Source organism: Nanorana parkeri, unplaced genomic scaffold, assembly GCF_000935625.1.
Source record: "Nanorana parkeri isolate BGI_ZX_2015 unplaced genomic scaffold, ASM93562v1 scaffold152, whole genome shotgun sequence".
NCBI lineage: Eukaryota > Metazoa > Chordata > Amphibia > Anura > Dicroglossidae > Nanorana > Nanorana parkeri.
In genome coordinates, this window is record NW_017306420.1 from 1120208 (window position 1) to 1138474 (window position 18267).

Here is an 18267-nt window from a genome sequence, read left to right on the forward strand (position 1 = left end):
CATGCATTATTTTATGGTCTCTGTAACCTTTACAGCTTCATTTAGTGATGGTAATGTGTCTAGTAGTTTGGGCCAAATTTACCACAGTGATGACAGCACACTCAGCATGCAATGTCACATTTTAAATGGTGATTATGGCATGCACTAACCTAAATGTATTTGGACTGCGGCATGCTTAAAGTGTATGTAAATGCAAAAACATTTTTTAAATTTTGGATAGAGAAGGGAAGGGTTAGCCTCTGTCAACTTTTTATTGCTGCCTATGCCTGTTTTGGGGAGATTCACCCTCTCTATTCTCTCTATTTGTACTGGTGTCCTTTGTTACTGAGATAGAAGGTGAGAAAGAGTTGTCACCAGAACAAGAGGGACGGGGACCTATTCAGGAAACAACTGGAATTTCCTGCACTCTGGGAGATTTCCTCGAACTTCCTGTTGCATTTCTGGGACATAAAGTAAAGAGAAATCTCCCTAATACACATACAACAAAATTAACCTTAGAGAGGTTTTAATACTTCCCTACTTCTTCCAAAATGAAAAAAATAAAAACTTTATGACTATATAATACACAAAGTCAAATGGCTACATACATACATATATAATGTGGTATCATAGTGAGGGGCTGAGGTGTTCCAGGAAGCATGTACTTTTACCAGGAATGAGCTGGCTTTGGAATTCTTTCCACGTTTTCTGGATTATAGTGGGGATCCTGGAACCGGGAGATTTCAAAGAGAATTGGGAGGATAAAATCTCCATTCCTGGGTCCATGGTTTAATAATGACTAGCACCCAATGACTGCACACCTGTGTACAGCCCTTATGGAAAGGGTGCTGGCTAATATTCAGGACTCCACCTGGGAGACAGGGAAGGTCGCTGTTCAGGAGTGTAGAGGACTTCACCGAGGAGTGGAGCCAGGTGGCTGTATGTGTGCTGGAGGCACATGAGAGACAGCCAAAGTGGCTGAGAGAGCCAGTGACACACGAGGGATGTGTGTAAGAGTCACACAAGAGGTGTGGAAAGCCATTGGGAGCTGTTAAACAGTATTGCGCACTGTTGTGGACTGTTGCTCTTTTGAGATATTTTTTATATTTTCTTTATATATATTACATAATAATGGCAGTGAACAGAGAGTCGCTTACAGATCTCAAGTTGTCCAATGCCAGTAATATCCCTGGTTATCTAGCAGTTAATAGTTCCAAACAATGTGGGTGGCTATCTCTTGGTAATAATGCCCAGCAATGCCTGGTATTAACAATGTAATTCTACAATACCCAGCAATGTCCCCGGTGACCCAGTGGTGTTACAATGTCCCTGACATTATAAATTTAATAATACAATGCCTGGCACAGTCACTAGTAATCCACTGGTATTATAGTGTCTTTGCATTCAGTGGTATACTTACCTTCTCTAGCTCCCATCTCACTTACTCCTACCAAATGCAATTGATGTCAATGTGATCGTTGCAAAAACAACAGGTTCACTTTATTGGCAGCACCACCAGCAGTACATGCTCAAAAATACAAAAAAGGTCATTCACTCGGCTGCCCTCGGCAGCTTTGTGAATAGACCCCAGTGTGTAAGTCATTAAAGAGTAATATAACATCAAATTGTTTGCTTGGAGTTATTGCATTATCTTGCTTCTTGTACGGCCTTTCTATATAAGCTTTGATTTTGTGCTAAAAAAAAAGTTCTGCGTAAACCACAGTAGATATTTTCAGTATATGTTTTTACTATCAATCTGATTTTATAGATGAAAAACATCTTTGCTATCTCGAAGCTGGTAGCAGAGAGAAATGCAAATGAAGCTGTTTGCAATATTAGGTCATTCCCTCTGTGTATACAGTGAAAGTATTTCCTTCTGTAAGCTGCTACGCTGATATCAGCAAAGAGGTACAGTAAGATATTATGTTGGCACAGCGAAGAACAAGACCATTTATCAAATGCCTTACTGCAAACAACAGCAAATCAACTGTAAAAGCAATGACACTTCCAAAATCTTCTATTCTATTAAACAGAGGTTGTGGACTAATGTGAGTAAACCTCTCAGAATCCTCTTGTGACGGGTTCATTTAATGCAGTCACTATAATGTGCCAACGTTTACAACAGTTAGGAGAACTTCTAGAAATGAAATTATTGGCCCGTCTCTTTCCTATTTCCATAAAATGCACTTTATGGAGTTTGGCCTCTACTTTTCGTTTCATTAACATTCATTTCTCTTTCATCTTCATTTCTGAGATTATATATATATATATATATATATATACAAAATATGTGCAGTACAGCTTTTTAGATTTTCAGCAATTGTAGTCAATGTGCACAAGCTAATGCTAAGTTTTACAGCTGTCCTTACAGACTCAACAAAAAATCTGCAATGCATTATTGATGTGTTAAAACTGAACTCCAGTCTTACCTCCAGTCTTGTACATTGTTGCAGGCTCCATACTGAAATAGCTTACTCTGATTTCACTGGACACTGTGAGCTTCTCACACTGTGCATTAGAAGCTGCACCAAGTCAAATAGAGCCTGCCACATTTCATGACTGAATAACATTCACCATCATCTAGCACTTTCCTCCGCATCCTCACTGTACCTGACCCACCCCTTTTATTCATTGCTTTTCAGTTGTTTCAATCATGGAAGCTCAGCATCACATGTGAGCATTACATAGGGCAGTCTGCATGCAAAAACAGCCAGCTTATAAGTGCCCACTCCTCCAGACTGACATCCACCCATCAAGATATTATGATATTTGTATAACACCTACTAAGAGCCAGACCACTGCTTGCATCAGTGCTGATACCTCTAGATAGAAGTACTGAGGCAGGGTGCTGTGATATTTTTTGAAAGTTATGTACTGCACCCTCCAGGCCCTCCCACTAACCATGGTTTGCCTACATTGCATAGAAAAGCTCTGATACACAGTAATATATTGTAGCTTACCAGTCTTTAGATGTGGTATCTGCATTAGTTTTCTTTTTTCGTGCTTTTTTCCCTTCATTTTCACCTTGTGAATGAGGTGGAAATATTGGTTAGGCTAAAGATCAATTTTGTATTCAAAATTATTCCATTTTGTTCAAAAGATGAAAACTAGAATTTGAACCAGTGATATTTTTCTTTGATCTTGCATCAGCCTTGTTTTTTTAGGTACACAGGTCTTGCAAGACTTCTCCTTTCTGCAATGTTTAGGCCTTACGAACTGTTCCTGTTGGTAAAATAGTCAATGTATTCTTAAAGTGGCATAGTTTTATAAACTAGACCAGTTTTGATGAACAAGATGAACAACATTGTGTATGCAGTTCAGTGCAGTGAGGAGTGCTCAGAACTATATGTCAGTGAAACAAAACAGCAGCTACACCAGCGTATGGCACAGCATAGAAGAGCGAAACCCTCTGGTCAGGATTCAGCAGTGTGCCTACACCTAAAGAAAAAAGGTCACTCCTTTGAAGACAGTCAAGTACTCATCCTAGACAGCGAGGAGGACTGGTTTAAAAGAGGTGTGAAAGAGGCCACTTATGTAAAAATGGAGAAGCCAAGCTTAAATAGAGGGGGGGGGGTGTGAGACATCTATTGTCTGCCACATACAATGCTGTTTTAACACCTCTCTGGGCAGGTTAATAACACCTCCTAGCTCCAAATATGCAAATGGAATCAACACCTGGTTGTGACAGAATATGTGGATTGGAGCAACATTCACCATAGTTATTCCCAGATAATTTTTTGTATAAGTCATTCTGAATTGAGAAAATGTCCAGTGAAACATCTTCAAGAAAAAAAATACACAAGTCCAGTTGCCTTGACTTATTTTTTACAGATATACCGGTTTTATTCTCCAACAAAGACCACTGTATCAGACATAGTCTCCTAAAATAAACATTCCAGTCTAACCCAGACTCTTGGAAAAACAGGTACTAAATTACATCAAATTTAGGAGTAACTTTGTGGTTTCTCATTGCTGTGACAAATAACTAAATATTATTGGATGATTTGTATTTCTGTGGCTACCCAGTGTGGGATGTCAATGGGATGTGCCTAAATAATTATGCTGATGTGGCTTTGCTTTACAAAGTCATGTAGACTATTGTGAGGTTGCAAAATGGTATCTTGACTTCCTGCCCAATACGTATTAATTAAACTTTGCTTATGACATATGACAAGTAGGGATGTCCTGATACCACTTTTTTAAAGACCTAGTACAAGTACTGTCCCTCAGGTACTTGCCGATACCAATTAGAGATACTTTTAGAGACATGTGACATTTTTCCTAAAACAATACAGACTATGATTTTAGGGCAGATTTTTGCAGAGCATGTGTATAATATTTCCCATATCCAATCGAAATTCTTAGTCATTGCTTCATATCAGCAATACTTTGTATAACTTCATGTTTAATTGGGGGATGGATTGAAAGAAGCAGGGGAGAATTGTTACTCTATTTCTGCAACCTGATTATTTAAAGAGTTATAATTCTCCCCTGCTAACTTGAATAGGTTAAATGATCCATAATACACACTTCCAGTACACTGCAGAAATAATTACAATTCTCTCCTGCTAACTTGAATAGGTTAAAATTTAACCCATTCAAGTTAGCAGGGGAGAATTGTAACTCTATTTCTGCAGTGTACTGGAAGTGTGTACTGTGTACTACGGATCATTTAACCGTTAAATGATCTACAGTACCCAGTTCCAGGACCAGTACACTGCAGAAATAGAGTTAAAATTCTTACCTGCTTCTACCAATCTGTCCAACTTCCCTGAATACCAAAAACCAGCTAATGACCATGTCCCGTATGTTGACCGCAGCAAGCCCTGTAACAGTTTCCCTCACCACATACCACAGCCATACAGCCACGGTTTTACTCACAGGCAACTAACAGGAGCGTGGCGATGTGCAGGACTGTCGTTCTTTGTCGCTCTTGTGGCACTTAGGTAGTCGGTGATGTGTGGGAGTGTCATCCAGCATTGCTCTTGTTGAGCTTAGGTAGTCGGTGATGTGTGTGAATATCATCCCCCGCCACTTTTGTGGCCGTGCCTGGTGTCTCGTTTAGTTGCCCGGCAGGCTGCCCAGAGGACCCCAACAAGCATGATACCTCTGGGCAGTGGCGTCGCTACAGTTATCACTTGCCCCCACCCCCGTGTGCCCCCCCTGCTAACAGTGGCAGCAACCCCCCCCCCCCTGCAGTCTACTCACCTCTCCGCGGCGTCTGCGATCGTCTTCATTCCAGCAGCTGACTGCAATAGCCAGCCTGCTATTGGCTCTTTTAAATTGCAGTAGCCAATAACAGGCTGGCTATTGCACACGCCCAATGCCAGCTGTCAATCAACAGAAATGGACCTGATGGAAAACTTCAGGTCCCCCCTCTGCTGATTGACAGCAGGTAGTGGGTGGGTTAGGAGGGGGGCCAAGTAGCTGCACCATTGGCCTCTGGGTTGTACTTGCCCCCTGGGCTAAAAGTTGCCAGTCAGCCCCTGCTGTATTCCGCCCCTACTGGGCGGTGAGAGCTGATTTAATTGCGGATGGCGTCGGGGGTTGCGGTATTCAGGATTGTGGACGGGGTTGGACTACATGTCGGAACCGCAGGGCGCAGATGCCATCCGCAATTAAATCAGCTCTGCGGCATGCAATGAAAATTATTAGTGCCCCCCCAGATTTGACTGTGGTATCTTATGTGCCCCCCCTATATATGCCCTTTATACTAGTATAGGTATCAGAACATACCTAATGACAAGGACACAAATCTCTGTTCCTGGTAATCACAAGGTCTGGTATTCCTGCCAGGACATAATCTTGCCAGTAGCACTCCACAAATCCTAGGGTGACAATGCTCACTTACTATACTGTCTCTATAAGAAGAGAAGCATTGTCACCCTAGGACAGGAGTACGGCAGACCCCTACTTCTTCTCCATGACATAGAAAAGCAGTTTTTTTGAAGCCCAGAAATAGCTGGGAACATTGGTATCTGATAACAGTCAGCAGAGGCAGAGAATACAAAATGTTATCAGTTCACAAGATTTCTAGTAGGATTCAAAGATGTTAATGCATTTAGTGAACATATATAATTAGAAGCTTGCAATGGAATATTTAACAGACCAAAAGGGAGCAAATCAGAGACGTTGATTGATAGGGTTACATACACTTTGAGCCATAAATGACCGGGAAAGTACCAACAGGCTCTGAAGTATCATGAGTGCCTGCAATGAGGTTGCAAATTTAGTCTGGTCATGGAATTACAGTTCAGCATTCACCCCCAAAGGAGCCACTGAAATCGCCTGGGTCATCATTAGCCTGTCTAAGGATTTTGGTAAACAGCTGCCCCATTAGCATTAATCACCGGTTATCTTCCAGAAATTCAGTGCAGATTCGTTAGGAGCACATTTGAAAAAAGATTGGCACAGATCTTCAGTGAGAGAGACACCAAATTTGCTCCTGAGGCCCAGTTCATTTCAGGCACCTCCAGTAGCCATCATCTTCCCTGGTTCTCCTCATCAGTCAGTAGCCAAGGCCCCCCCTAGACTTGGGGCCTAACAAAACATTTCCCCCACTAAAGTATTCCCACCCCCAGGCCTAGCCCGTGGGCAGGGTGGACAGCACCCCAACCTGGACTAATCCATAGCTGGAGCCAGACTGAGCACATGGCAATTCCTCTGAGTATATGCCCTGTCCCAGCATGCAACACTGGCTGAGAGTGATTGGCTAATGGACTGCAAACACACTCACAATGTCCCTCTGGTTGTCCCACACTGCAGCAGAGTCACACTCCACCCAGGCAGGTACAATTATTGTCAGAACACCTGGAATTAAACAGATAAATTCCAACTATAATTCAGCCAGACTGACTACAGCTCTGGCAATCACTACATTTCTAGTAGCCACCTCACAAAAGGTGATGGGGGCTACAACGGCATATTAATTCAATAGTTCACATCTCTAGATGAAGAACTCAACCTTTACTGAGATACAAATTCAATTACTTAACCTTATACAGGGCCATGCCATTGGACACAGCTAATAATATGGTATGAAAAGCATGCATGATCACTGGCAGCAAATTCTGACTAAAACCCAGGCTGGTCTATATCTAAACTATTGGATACTTACAATATGTCCTCTGGAAAAATACTATCCATGTGTTCTATCTGTAAAAAAATAAGTCAAGGCAACTGGACTTGCTGTAATTTTCTAGAAAAATACAGCAAATCCAGTTGCCTTGATAGATTTTTGACAGTTATACCATCACCTGGATGAATGAGAACCTTCACATACATATCCATGTGGTCTCCAGGAATCCTCATTGACTTGTAGTAATAATAATAATATTAATTTAAAAAAAGGTAATTGTCTTATTATTTGAGTGCTAAAACACAACACCTAAGGGCACTTTTAGAGGGTTATTCACAATGAAGCTACGGCTGGATCCTTCGGCTCGCTTCGACTGCCTTAGCACAATAGCCCGTACAGCAGCAGAAGGCAGTCGAGCGGCTCAGCCGAGCTGAAGACATATGCTTCGGCTCGACTGAGCCGAAGTGACAGCTGAAGCCAAAGGGCCAACCTTTTTCCACGCAAATGACAGCTGGGCGAAGCCAGCCATGATCTCACGGCTCACTCCACCCAGTTGTAATGACAGATCAGTGTCCCCAAATGACCTGGGGATGCTGATCTGTCATTAAACAATAACAGCTAGGCGGAGCCAGCCATGACATCACAGCCGGCTCCGCCCACTTGGTATTTATTGGCCGGGACCTGCTAGAAAACTCTGGCAGGTGTCGGCCAATAAGAAATAGTTTGGCAGAGATAGCGGTGATGTCACCGCTAGCTCTGTTTTTATTTTTCTTGCATCTGTCAGATTTGACATGATGCGGCGGGAGTTCATTGCGTGTGGTCGGGTCGGTGTGCGTCGTTTTTTTATTTATTTATTTTTCTTTAAAATATTATTCTTTTTCCTATTTTTTAAAAAAATTTTAATCATTTTTCAACATTTTTTTTTTCATTCATTTAACTTTTTTACTATTTTGCTCCCTACCTCGAAAGGTACCGAGCAGAGTAGCCAAGTATTCACTTACTGCCGTACGGCCCCTACGAGAGTAGGGGTGAACAGCAGCGAGTGAGCTGCCGGAGCTTCGGCTCAGTTGATGCAGATGTTGGATCGGCTGAATTGAACTCCTTCTGAACATGCAGAGCATGTTCAGCTGACCGAAGGCAGCCGATGTAAGGCTGATTTTTAGCCGCACAAGGCTGAAATGAATAGCGGAACAGCATTCGGCTCACTTCACTTCGGCTCGGTTATTCACCCTGTGAATAACCCCCCTAGTTTTTCATCAAAACCCATCCTTTAAAATTCTGAAGAAAACATCTAAGTAACATTTAAGTAGGTCTCACAAATTACTGTTTAATCACTGGACATGTCACTCACATAGCAGAAGTGCAGTGTTAACATTTCCATAGAAACTATACCAGCTTTGGCATAGAACAGACTTTTATAAAATAATCTTTTTTTCTTTTTTGAAACGGCATGTCATATTCCCCCTGTATGTGTGCCCATAGAAGATCTACCCTACAAGAATTCTAATTATCAAAGACATGTGTCTGGCTGCTGGAACACCAAAGCACCTGCCGTTTCCAGAATTAGTCCAAGAAAGTATTTTTGTCCTCAACAGATTACCCAGAAAATGTGATTGTGCCTCTGTAGGTTTTTTCTCATCATAGTACATACGCCATAGGAGGTTGTCATTAAGCAATATAATTGCTACTTTCCTAGACCTAATTAGGAGCCTCACACATTTCACTTTTTTTATACTTTGAGTGGCAAGGGCGACATGTAATCTCATTTTGATCACTATGTGATTACAGTAATACGCACAGTGTGACACAATTTTCTGGCTGCACGTGCTGAGCAAGTGCTGTTAGTAGAGACAAAAGGCAAATGGTAGTCACCTGGCTGAGCTGTACCTTTGGTTTATTGGAATGGTGTCATTACACAAATGGAAGTGTGAAAGGCCATTACTGTAGACAATGAATACAATTCCAATAATAGTAATAACCACAGCCATATTAAAGGCTTTATCATGGTGCTTGCATTACGTTAAAAGTCAGTCCACTCTAAATATATGTTGCAAGATTTGAGTGTATAAATCCTATCCGTTTGGATCTATACACATGAATTCTTAGCTCTGCCTTCCTGCTGCAGGTATTACATGGGGATCTCATACTCACGTGTATTATACACAAATTGAGCGTCCTCCAGCTCAAAAAGAATATGTGAATCTTTATGGTGTTACAAGAGACAAATCCATTGGTAGATTTCACAACCAAAGTGAATGAGGGCCTGTTGGACTTCTTCATGCACCCGTGTCCACCAGGAACTCAGAAAATTGGTGTAATTTGGGCTGATCCGAGAAAGTGAAACTCTTCCGAAAACTCATCCCCAAAACTCCATATATACAAATAATTTGCCTGACACTTCTCAGGGGACTGAGGGGTTTGAACGGTCATTATTTATTGTACAACCCATGTTCATAACCACTCTAGTTGCTTTTGCCAACTATGCTGGAAGGTAGCACAGTGACACCAGTGGCAGGTTCTCTTCAAGTTACAGAAATATGAGTGCCGTGGCTAAACCATCACCTTTGATGATGGTAATGGAGTTAATGCCAGGTTAATTCCCAGGCTGAGGTTCTTAAAGAGGAACTTTACCCATATCTTCAAAATAACAACAAAGGCACTTGTAGATAATTGCAGGCTTTTTATTTTTTGCATACCTTATTTTTATTTTCTTCCCCTGTCTTCTGGCAGCGGCCATTTTAACTAAGGGCAAGTTACTAGATCTCCCTTTACTTCCTGGGAATCTGGCACATGTGACTAGGACATCATCTCAGGGGAGCCTTTCCCTGAGATCTCATGAGATTTCCCAGGAATGCACTGCTAATGTAACCTTCCCAGGATGCAATGCTTGGGCACATTACATAATTTGTGCCAAAGTGGACCAGGAAGTGGAAAAAAGAAAGCAATGCAGAGCTGTACGCTGATGTGATTTTTAGTCAAAAGGGGTAAAGGTCCAGTATAAGGTTTATGGTACAGTGGCAATCCTGTTGGTGACTGAAACACTGCAAAATCTCCCTCAACACCGCTGCCGCCCTCTGCGCTCTGCCGCCCCGAGGCCGGGCCTCGGTGGCCTTGTGGGAAATCCGGGCCTGCTCACCAGTATCCATGATTAGCTAACTAGGCAGAGTGGTGAGTATTTGGGGTATAGGTGTGCAGCGGTATGGCAACATTATCAGTTCTATTTTCACTCTGGGAAGGATATTATCTATATGGGAATTATATTGTGGTGTTCTGTATTTATTGCATATTGTATATTAAAGGATTTTGCATTGTACCATGGTCCAATAGTTCTTTACTTTCTATTATTTAAAAAAAAAGAGGTTTTGTCAGGATCACTCATGTGACATATGTCTTGATTAAGGATGCACCGATACTTTTCAGATACCAGTGCTGATACTTGGCATTTTCATGAGAACTACCTGGGTTGTAGCGGTTGCAGCTGGGACCTGGCTCTGGCGCTCCACCACTGTCCTGAAATCATTAGTCTGTATTGTTTTAGAAAAACTGTCACATGGCAATACACAAAAATGTATCAGTACTCGTACTTGTAAGTACTTGGACAAGTATCAGTACTTATACTTGCAAAAATGGTATTGGTGCATCCCTTTATATACAGTATGTTTATAAAAAGAAAATCATACATTAAAACAGAGATGTACAAATCCCAGGAGCTCCGTGTGCTCCTTACAAATGACAGCTGCCTCCTAACTTTTGAATTTTTCTCTAGTCAAGACTTGGAGCTCGAAAAGTATCAGTACTTGTACTTGTACCGACTATGGTACTTGGTATCGGTGCATCCCTAGTCTTGATGGTGACAGTTGACAGGCAAAACCAAGAGTATCAACCAAAATGCACAATGGGTTATAGTCTAACACAGGCCAGACGTCACAACCATTTTATTACCATTTAAAATGGATAATAAATATAAAGATAAGCCACAGGTGTCAAACACGCTAGGTACCTGGATCTAATGTACGATCATAATTACATTGGTGAATGTGTAAATATATTGAGATAGAGGATGCCAAGTGAGAAGTTCTCAAGCTACGAAGATAAAGGAACAAATTATAAAATGTATCTTACACAAGACAGATAGTTTCAAAGAATGCTAGCATTACTCTTGATACCGAATAAGTAAAAAGAGAAACCTTGGAGAGATAAATATATGATCATTAGAGGGCAAACAGGCAGATGCCTTTGCTTTATTAAAGATATGTTTTCCCTGCTTCAAAATCAAATTCCTAAAAGTGACAAAGGAAAAAAAACATTACATTTGCTATTTGATTTGACAAAAATATCTAGAAGTAAAATACAGTGGCTGCAACACTGCATTCCTTTTGCACAGAAGCCTAAATATTATGCCTCTGATAGCTTTTGAGATTTTATACAGGCTCCCTTACTAAAAAAACTTTCCTCATATAAAAATAACTACAGTAGTAAGAAAAGGAAATTATCCACAGAGATATTCCGTTTAGCCTTTCTGACTTAAGGCTGATGTAGGGAAAGTATATATCCCCTTTGCCTATGGAAAGCAATCATTATCCTCGATTCACATGGAACTCCAGGTAATCAGCTTCATTCTCAGATATAATGCATCATGGTCGGATTCTACTTACTGGGAATGGAGGATGTGGGGTTTAGGGACAGCCAGACAATGGTGGAAGGCAAAGTGACACTAGAGGCTCAGAAAGGGGGGGATTGGGGATCATTATGTCTGCATCTTTGGCGAGGGTGTGATAGAGACGCAGGGTCTAAGGCAGCGGTCTCAAAGTACCAGCCACGGGAGACAGTACTATGTGGCCCGCAGCCAGGTGACAAGTCAGATATGCGGTCAAAGAACGCATACCTGACTTGTGGGAGCAGCTACACAGTCCGCATCTCTATCGGATGCAGACAGCAGTGCTGCTCCTCGCGGCACTGAGATTCTTTCGGCTGGAGCTCAGTTCTGAGCTCTGGGGTAGTTTTTTTTATTTGTATGCGTACGGGGGGGATTGTATTATTTCATATGTGCAGAGGTAGGGGTTTTTTATGTGCACGTGGGGAGGAGGGGGGTGTATTATTTTATATGTGCAGGGTATTTTTTTTATGTGTATGGGGGGGGGGGGGGTTTGCACTTTACTGTCCTTGCTGTAGCTGGGGGCTGCACTGACCACAAACGGGGTGGTACCCAGGGTCCTCACCCCCTTTTTCGGGGGGATTGGGGGGGGGGGGGGGTGTATTAGGCTACCTTCACACCTGTATCTTTAGGTGCAATTAGGAATTCCTGCATCAGGAACTTGCATTTTCCTGCAGCAGTAATGCCTAATTACTGCTGCAGGAAAATGTGGCCACTGTCACCCTTTGAAGTTAATGATCAGGTGACAGCAGCTGCATGTAAACGCCTGCATACCGCATGTAAAGATATGGTTAGGAACATTTGGTTAGGAATCAGTCACTCTCCCTGGACGCAACAATTGTGCAACCAGGGAGAGTGTTTTCTAACCGCATGTAATCATATCACATACCATAACATGTGGTATGCAGGCATTTACATGCAGCGGCTATCACCTGATCATTACATTGAACAGGTGGCAGCTGGTAAAGTTCCTGACGCAGGAATCCCTAATTGCACCTAAACTTACAGATATGAATAGGACCTTATTGTGTGTGTATTAGGGTGCGTAGTACCATACCACATATAATTACATTTTATTTTGATGTACGAAATTTGGCAAGCAGCCCCCATGGGAGAAAAAAAATTGTCGAGTGGCCCCCGAGTCAAATGAGTTTGAGACCCCTGGTCTAAGGAGTGCCAGGTATTTACCAGAGAACCCTACACTGGAGGACATCTCCCAGGTTGCGGCCCTCTAACACACCCGTGCAGGCACAGCTGACAGAACACTGCAGAGGCTACAAGATCACTGGGAAAGCTGGTATCAGTGTCGAAAGTCACTTGTAGCACAGGGGCTAAGGATGCACTAACTCAAGTGAAGTGAGACAACTCAGATTCTAGATTTAGTGTCACACAGGGAAGGATTTTGTTACAACTCAGAGATTCAGGTTCACTTGTTCACAGAGGAGAGAGAGAGTTGCAGCTCTGCAGTTCAGGATTCACTGGGGCACAGATGAGGAGGTCCGTTGCAGCACTGAGCTTCAAGATTTACCCATTCACAAAGGAGAAAGACAGTTGCAATACTGAGGTACAGCACTCACAAAGTTGACTGATGTACAAAGTGAACAATGGAGCAGAATTGTTGTAACTCACAGACAGTACACAGCTTGTCTGAGTTTGCAAGCAACTCAGACAAGCTCACTGATCAATGTAACTGTAGCTCTCTTGCAGTATGAAGTGCTCATGAGTGCAGGTACGTAGGAAGTTTCTCAAACAGTGAGCAACACTTGTGCTAGCTAGCAAGACAGAAGTTAAGAACAAATTGGCTGTAGAGCATGCAACCTGCAATTAACTGGAGGCCCAGAATCAGGTGCACAGGTAAAAACCCGATGCTGGACCCTGGCAGAGGAAAGTTTAACATAGTGTATATCCAGGTACTCTGGCTACTACAGTGTTTTATAGAGTCCCTGTGGCCCTACCAGGGATAATTTATGTAAACTTACATCATGCAAAGCTAAACCAATGTAAGTATCTAAAAATCTTTAAAAAAGGATCACTCATTTAGCTTCTAAATAGTGTAAAGCTGCCCACATCTATATATTGAAAAACAAAAAAAGCTACATGTGGATCGTGCTTTCAGAAATTGTTTTATTACAATATTTAAAATAGATAAAATGGTTGTCTGCGGTATGTGACCTATATGTTAATTCTCATGTACATTGCAAACTTATTGTGTTGTTTCTGCTCTGATTCCAGTATTCTAGTAAATTATCAAAAAGTGACGAGCTCAACAGCTGACAAAGGCCGAAAGGAACCCTTCCAAAAAACTATCAATCTATTAGCACAAGCGGCCCTTTTTGCTTGTCTTTATCCGACTCTTGGGACACAGTTCCACAATTCCTTCCACTGGACACCAATGAGATGAGATACTATTCCTCCCACTGATACCATTGATGGGGCTTTATTCCTCTCTTTAACACCAATGATGGGGCAATATCGCTCCCACTGACAGCAATGATGAGGCGCTATTCCTTCTACTGACACTAATTATGGGACACTATTCCTTCCATGAACACCAGTGATGTGACACTATTCCTTCCAATGTCCTAACCGATAGGGCACTATTGTTTCCACAGATACTAATGATGGGGCACCATTCCTCCCATTGACACCAATGATGGGTCAATATTATAGCTCCTAAATCACAAAGAGAAATTCCACCTTTAAAAAAATAAATGCACACATCTTTGTGGAAAGACAAATGTGCATTTATTATTTTTTGCATAGGAGCTAGTAAAGCATTGCATTCATGTTACACCCCAAGTATGGGTGTAACAAGAAACATGATCGGTAACATAAACATAGCTTTTAATGGTGTTGTGGACAAGATCATGATAAATGCTTACATTTCCAAATTTTGGACACATGCCATTCTCAAATCTTCCATTAAGTAGATTTCAGATGACAAATTCAGCAATGACAGCATCCAGTATAGGATTTTTAGTGGAATAATTTTTTATTGAATTTTCGAATATCACATTTTAAATGTACATTCAGAAACAGAATATCGTAATCACCAATTTACCACAAAATAACAGAACAGAACAGCACAGTCCAAATAGGTGTGATGAACACAGATATAGTGTAAAGTCACACATGAAATATACAAAGTTTGCCTTCAAATAGGCAGAAATGTGACGCAAACAATAAAAATGACATCTCAGAACAGAGCAACATACGTATATAAACGTTCTCGTGAAAATAGTCCACATAGTGTTCCAAGCATAGGCAAGGGTAACTACAAGAGGGGAACAAGATAGAAGAAGCCAGGAAGAAGAGAGGGTAGAAAGAAAGAAGGGGGGATCTATCTCCACGGCGTCCCCTGGAAAACAGCATACCAGCACTGTTATATAGTCAGCGAAGTCTGTTGGAACCCCAAGTGGAAAAAAATGCTCTTTCCAGGGAGTCCACACTGCCTCAAATCTAGAAAGCGTATCTTCTTGACAGGCAGTCAGTTTGTCAAAAAATATAGCATGGGACTTATTGTCAAGAAAACGATGATTAAAAAGAGTAGGGGCCCTCCAGGGACACACAATCACACATTTGGCCGCTGTGAAAATGTATTGCAACAATCTGAATTCCACAGAAGGAAAACTACTCCGTTTTTTTTATTGAGGAGCACTAGGTATGGATCTCTGGGACAAGAGGAACCCAACACAGCCGTCACAGTACTAAGGATCTGGGACCAAAATTGGGAGACCACAGGACATTCCCACCAAATATGAGAAAACATCCCCTAAAGCAAGTAGAGGAATAAGATGGAAGCACTCTAGCAATTCTCGAAGGTACCAGATACCAGCACATGAACAATTTATAATTGGTTTCCAGGGCCAACACATTCGATGAACTTCTAGGGGTATTGGCCCAAATACGTTACCAGTTCTCAGGTGGGGGGGCGTCCACTTATCGGCATAGGAAGGTAAGGGTAACTGAGATGCACCCAGAAGTTCGGAGTATAGAAGAGAGATAACTCCCGGAGAATGAGGGTTGGAAGCACAGAGGTGTTTAAATTGCGTACGCTGAAGAAGATCCGAACGATGACGACTTAAGTCTTCTTAATATTGCTTAATTTGTAGGTAGCGAAACAATTCTCCCGATGGAAGACGATATTGAGCTTGTAAAGTAGGAAAACTATTAACCCCCCTGGAATCCATCAATTTGGCAAAAGTGATAACATCGCCTTTAATCCAATTCCTATCAGAGAAAGTAGGGGGGCATGAGGAGAAACTAAGCCCCTGAATACTTCACATTGTTTCACAATTTTAAAGAATGAACTGTAAGGAGGGCATTCAACCCCCATCTCCACCTGAGATGTAACCAAAGAAGATTGGAGACCAAGACGGAGTGACATAATTAGGCCTCCAGTGACACCCAAAGTGAAACATACTCAGTAGCATTCCATATCACCAGTTGACTAAGTTGAGCCGCGTAATAATATTTGGACATATGAGGACCTAAACCTCCTGAAGTTTTGGTACAGAACAGAACCGCTTGGGAGATCCTAGGCTTCGATTCCCTCCAAATATGCCTGGAGATCTGGGCTTGTAGGGCACAGATACAGTAATGAGGTACATCCGCATAGTATAAACATTTAGGAAGAAGGGTAATTTTGACCGCGGCAATCCTGCCCAGCCAAGAAATAATATAGGGAGTCCAAAGATCCAATAGACCTCACAAATGTCTAAATAATGAGGGATAATTAACTTGATTTAAAGTGTCATAAGAACTGGTGAGGAAGATTCCCAAATAGGGTAATTTGTCTGGAACCTACGAAAAGGGAAAAACATTGTGAAGATTTGCAATCACTGAGGAAGATAAAGAGACATTAAGCACCTTAGATTTTGTTGGATTAACTTGTAAACTAGAGACCGATCCAAAGTCAGAAAGGATACAGAAAAGATTAGGGAAGGAGACTACTGGATTCAAAAGAGAGACCAAAATGTCATCCGCAAAGAGGCACATTTTGTGATGATAGCCCATGACCTCAATCCCAGAAACATAAGGGGACAACATAATTAGATGAGCCAAAGGCTCGATAGCCAGGGCCAAAAACAGGGGGGACAAAGGGCACCCCTGCATTGTGCCCCTGCATATAGAGAATAAATCGGAATACTAACCCGCATAGCGAACCCTTGTTGACGAAGCAGCATATAGACCCCACAAACAAGTGCACAGGCAGCCTTCTTCTCAGCTGAGTCTCCAGTCAGGTATGTGATAGCTGATCAGAGAGCTTCTTAGACATTTTATCCACGCCGTTTGACATAGCACTCCAATAGAATCAAGTAGATCCAAAGCAGCCAACGAAGCATCACCCGAGAGGCTGTCATGTTGGCAGTAGTTCCGAGGAATCATCCGAGTCCCGGTGAGAGGCCTGAGCAGATGGAGTAGATAATACAGTCGCCATCTTTACGGCCTGTTCCAGCTGCTCACGGATGGTTTTGGGCCTGGGCTTAGGCTTCTTCTTGGCACTGTGTAGGATCATAAGTGACCTGAACTGGAGCCCCAGGCATCACAGAACAAGATAAGGCTAGCTGGAAGGCACAGGATTAGCTGTAATGCACGGCAGTAGCAAAATCCTCCGAAGAGAGTGTGCAGAGTACACTCAGGAATCGTGCATCCCGGTGACCCCCAGTATTGGATTTTTAATTTGATGGGGAGTACCATGGCAAGATTGCTGCCACTGAGTTCTTAGGAGTGCATGCTTGCACAACCAATATGCAGAGGTATCACTCTTCCTACTGGACATTTTATGTTTTTATCACCGATTTAGCTGAGCAGGTCTCCCTTGCAAATCTTGTCTCACACCCCTGGATGTGGGGAGAGGGAGTGAGCAGACAGAGAGAACCACAGTTGCCAAGGTGTTCAGACACTGTGCCTAGCAAGAGTGCAGCAACAGGTTCCCTGAGAAGATGAGCAGGGCTGGTATTCAGCTGAGAGGTCAGTGTGGTCTGCAGCAGGAACTGGAGCGAGGTCAAACAAGCCAGGGGTCAAAGCCAGGCGGTCAGGGTGGTACCAAGGGAGAAGACAGAAGCGAATCCAGGAAACAAGCAGGAGGTCAAGGGCAGGAAGCAATCAGAGGTACTTAAGGAAATCCAGGTCAAGGCAACAGGAATCAAATGGCAGGAACACAGGAATACAAGCTGAAAGACCGATCAGCACTGATGAATTGGGCAGGCAAGTTTAAATAGAGCCGTCAATTAAAGGGAGACGTGTCACTTCCTGTGCGCCACGTTAGCACATCCGTTACGCAGCGTGTGCATGTGCACTAGCGCATGTTTTCCAAAAACACTGAAGACTGGGACCCACGCATGCGCAGTAGCGCCACGAACTCCCGACTATAGCCTTACAGTTTTTCAACAGGAGGAGTAAGGATCATCTCATGGTGTGCAGACACATCCATAACACCCAGAAATGGGACAGGAAATATAAATGGAAGCTTCTTCATGGGTGTTTAGAACAAATATAAGAAGCTAGAAGGTTACAGCCAAACAGATTTTACCTGTAATATAAATTATTTATT

The 18267-nt window shown here is 42.4% G+C and overlaps 1 long non-coding RNA gene across 1 annotated transcript in view; it reads right to left on the minus strand.

The window, feature by feature from the left end:
- Positions 1-2906, minus strand: part of LOC108785235 — a 17614-nt gene extending 14708 nt beyond the window's left edge. Inside the window, exon 1 of the long non-coding RNA XR_001941120.1 lies at positions 2895-2906. This is a non-coding gene — a long non-coding RNA (uncharacterized LOC108785235). The remainder of the gene's footprint in view (positions 1-2894) is intronic.
- Between the last annotated feature and the right edge of the window lie 15361 nt (positions 2907-18267).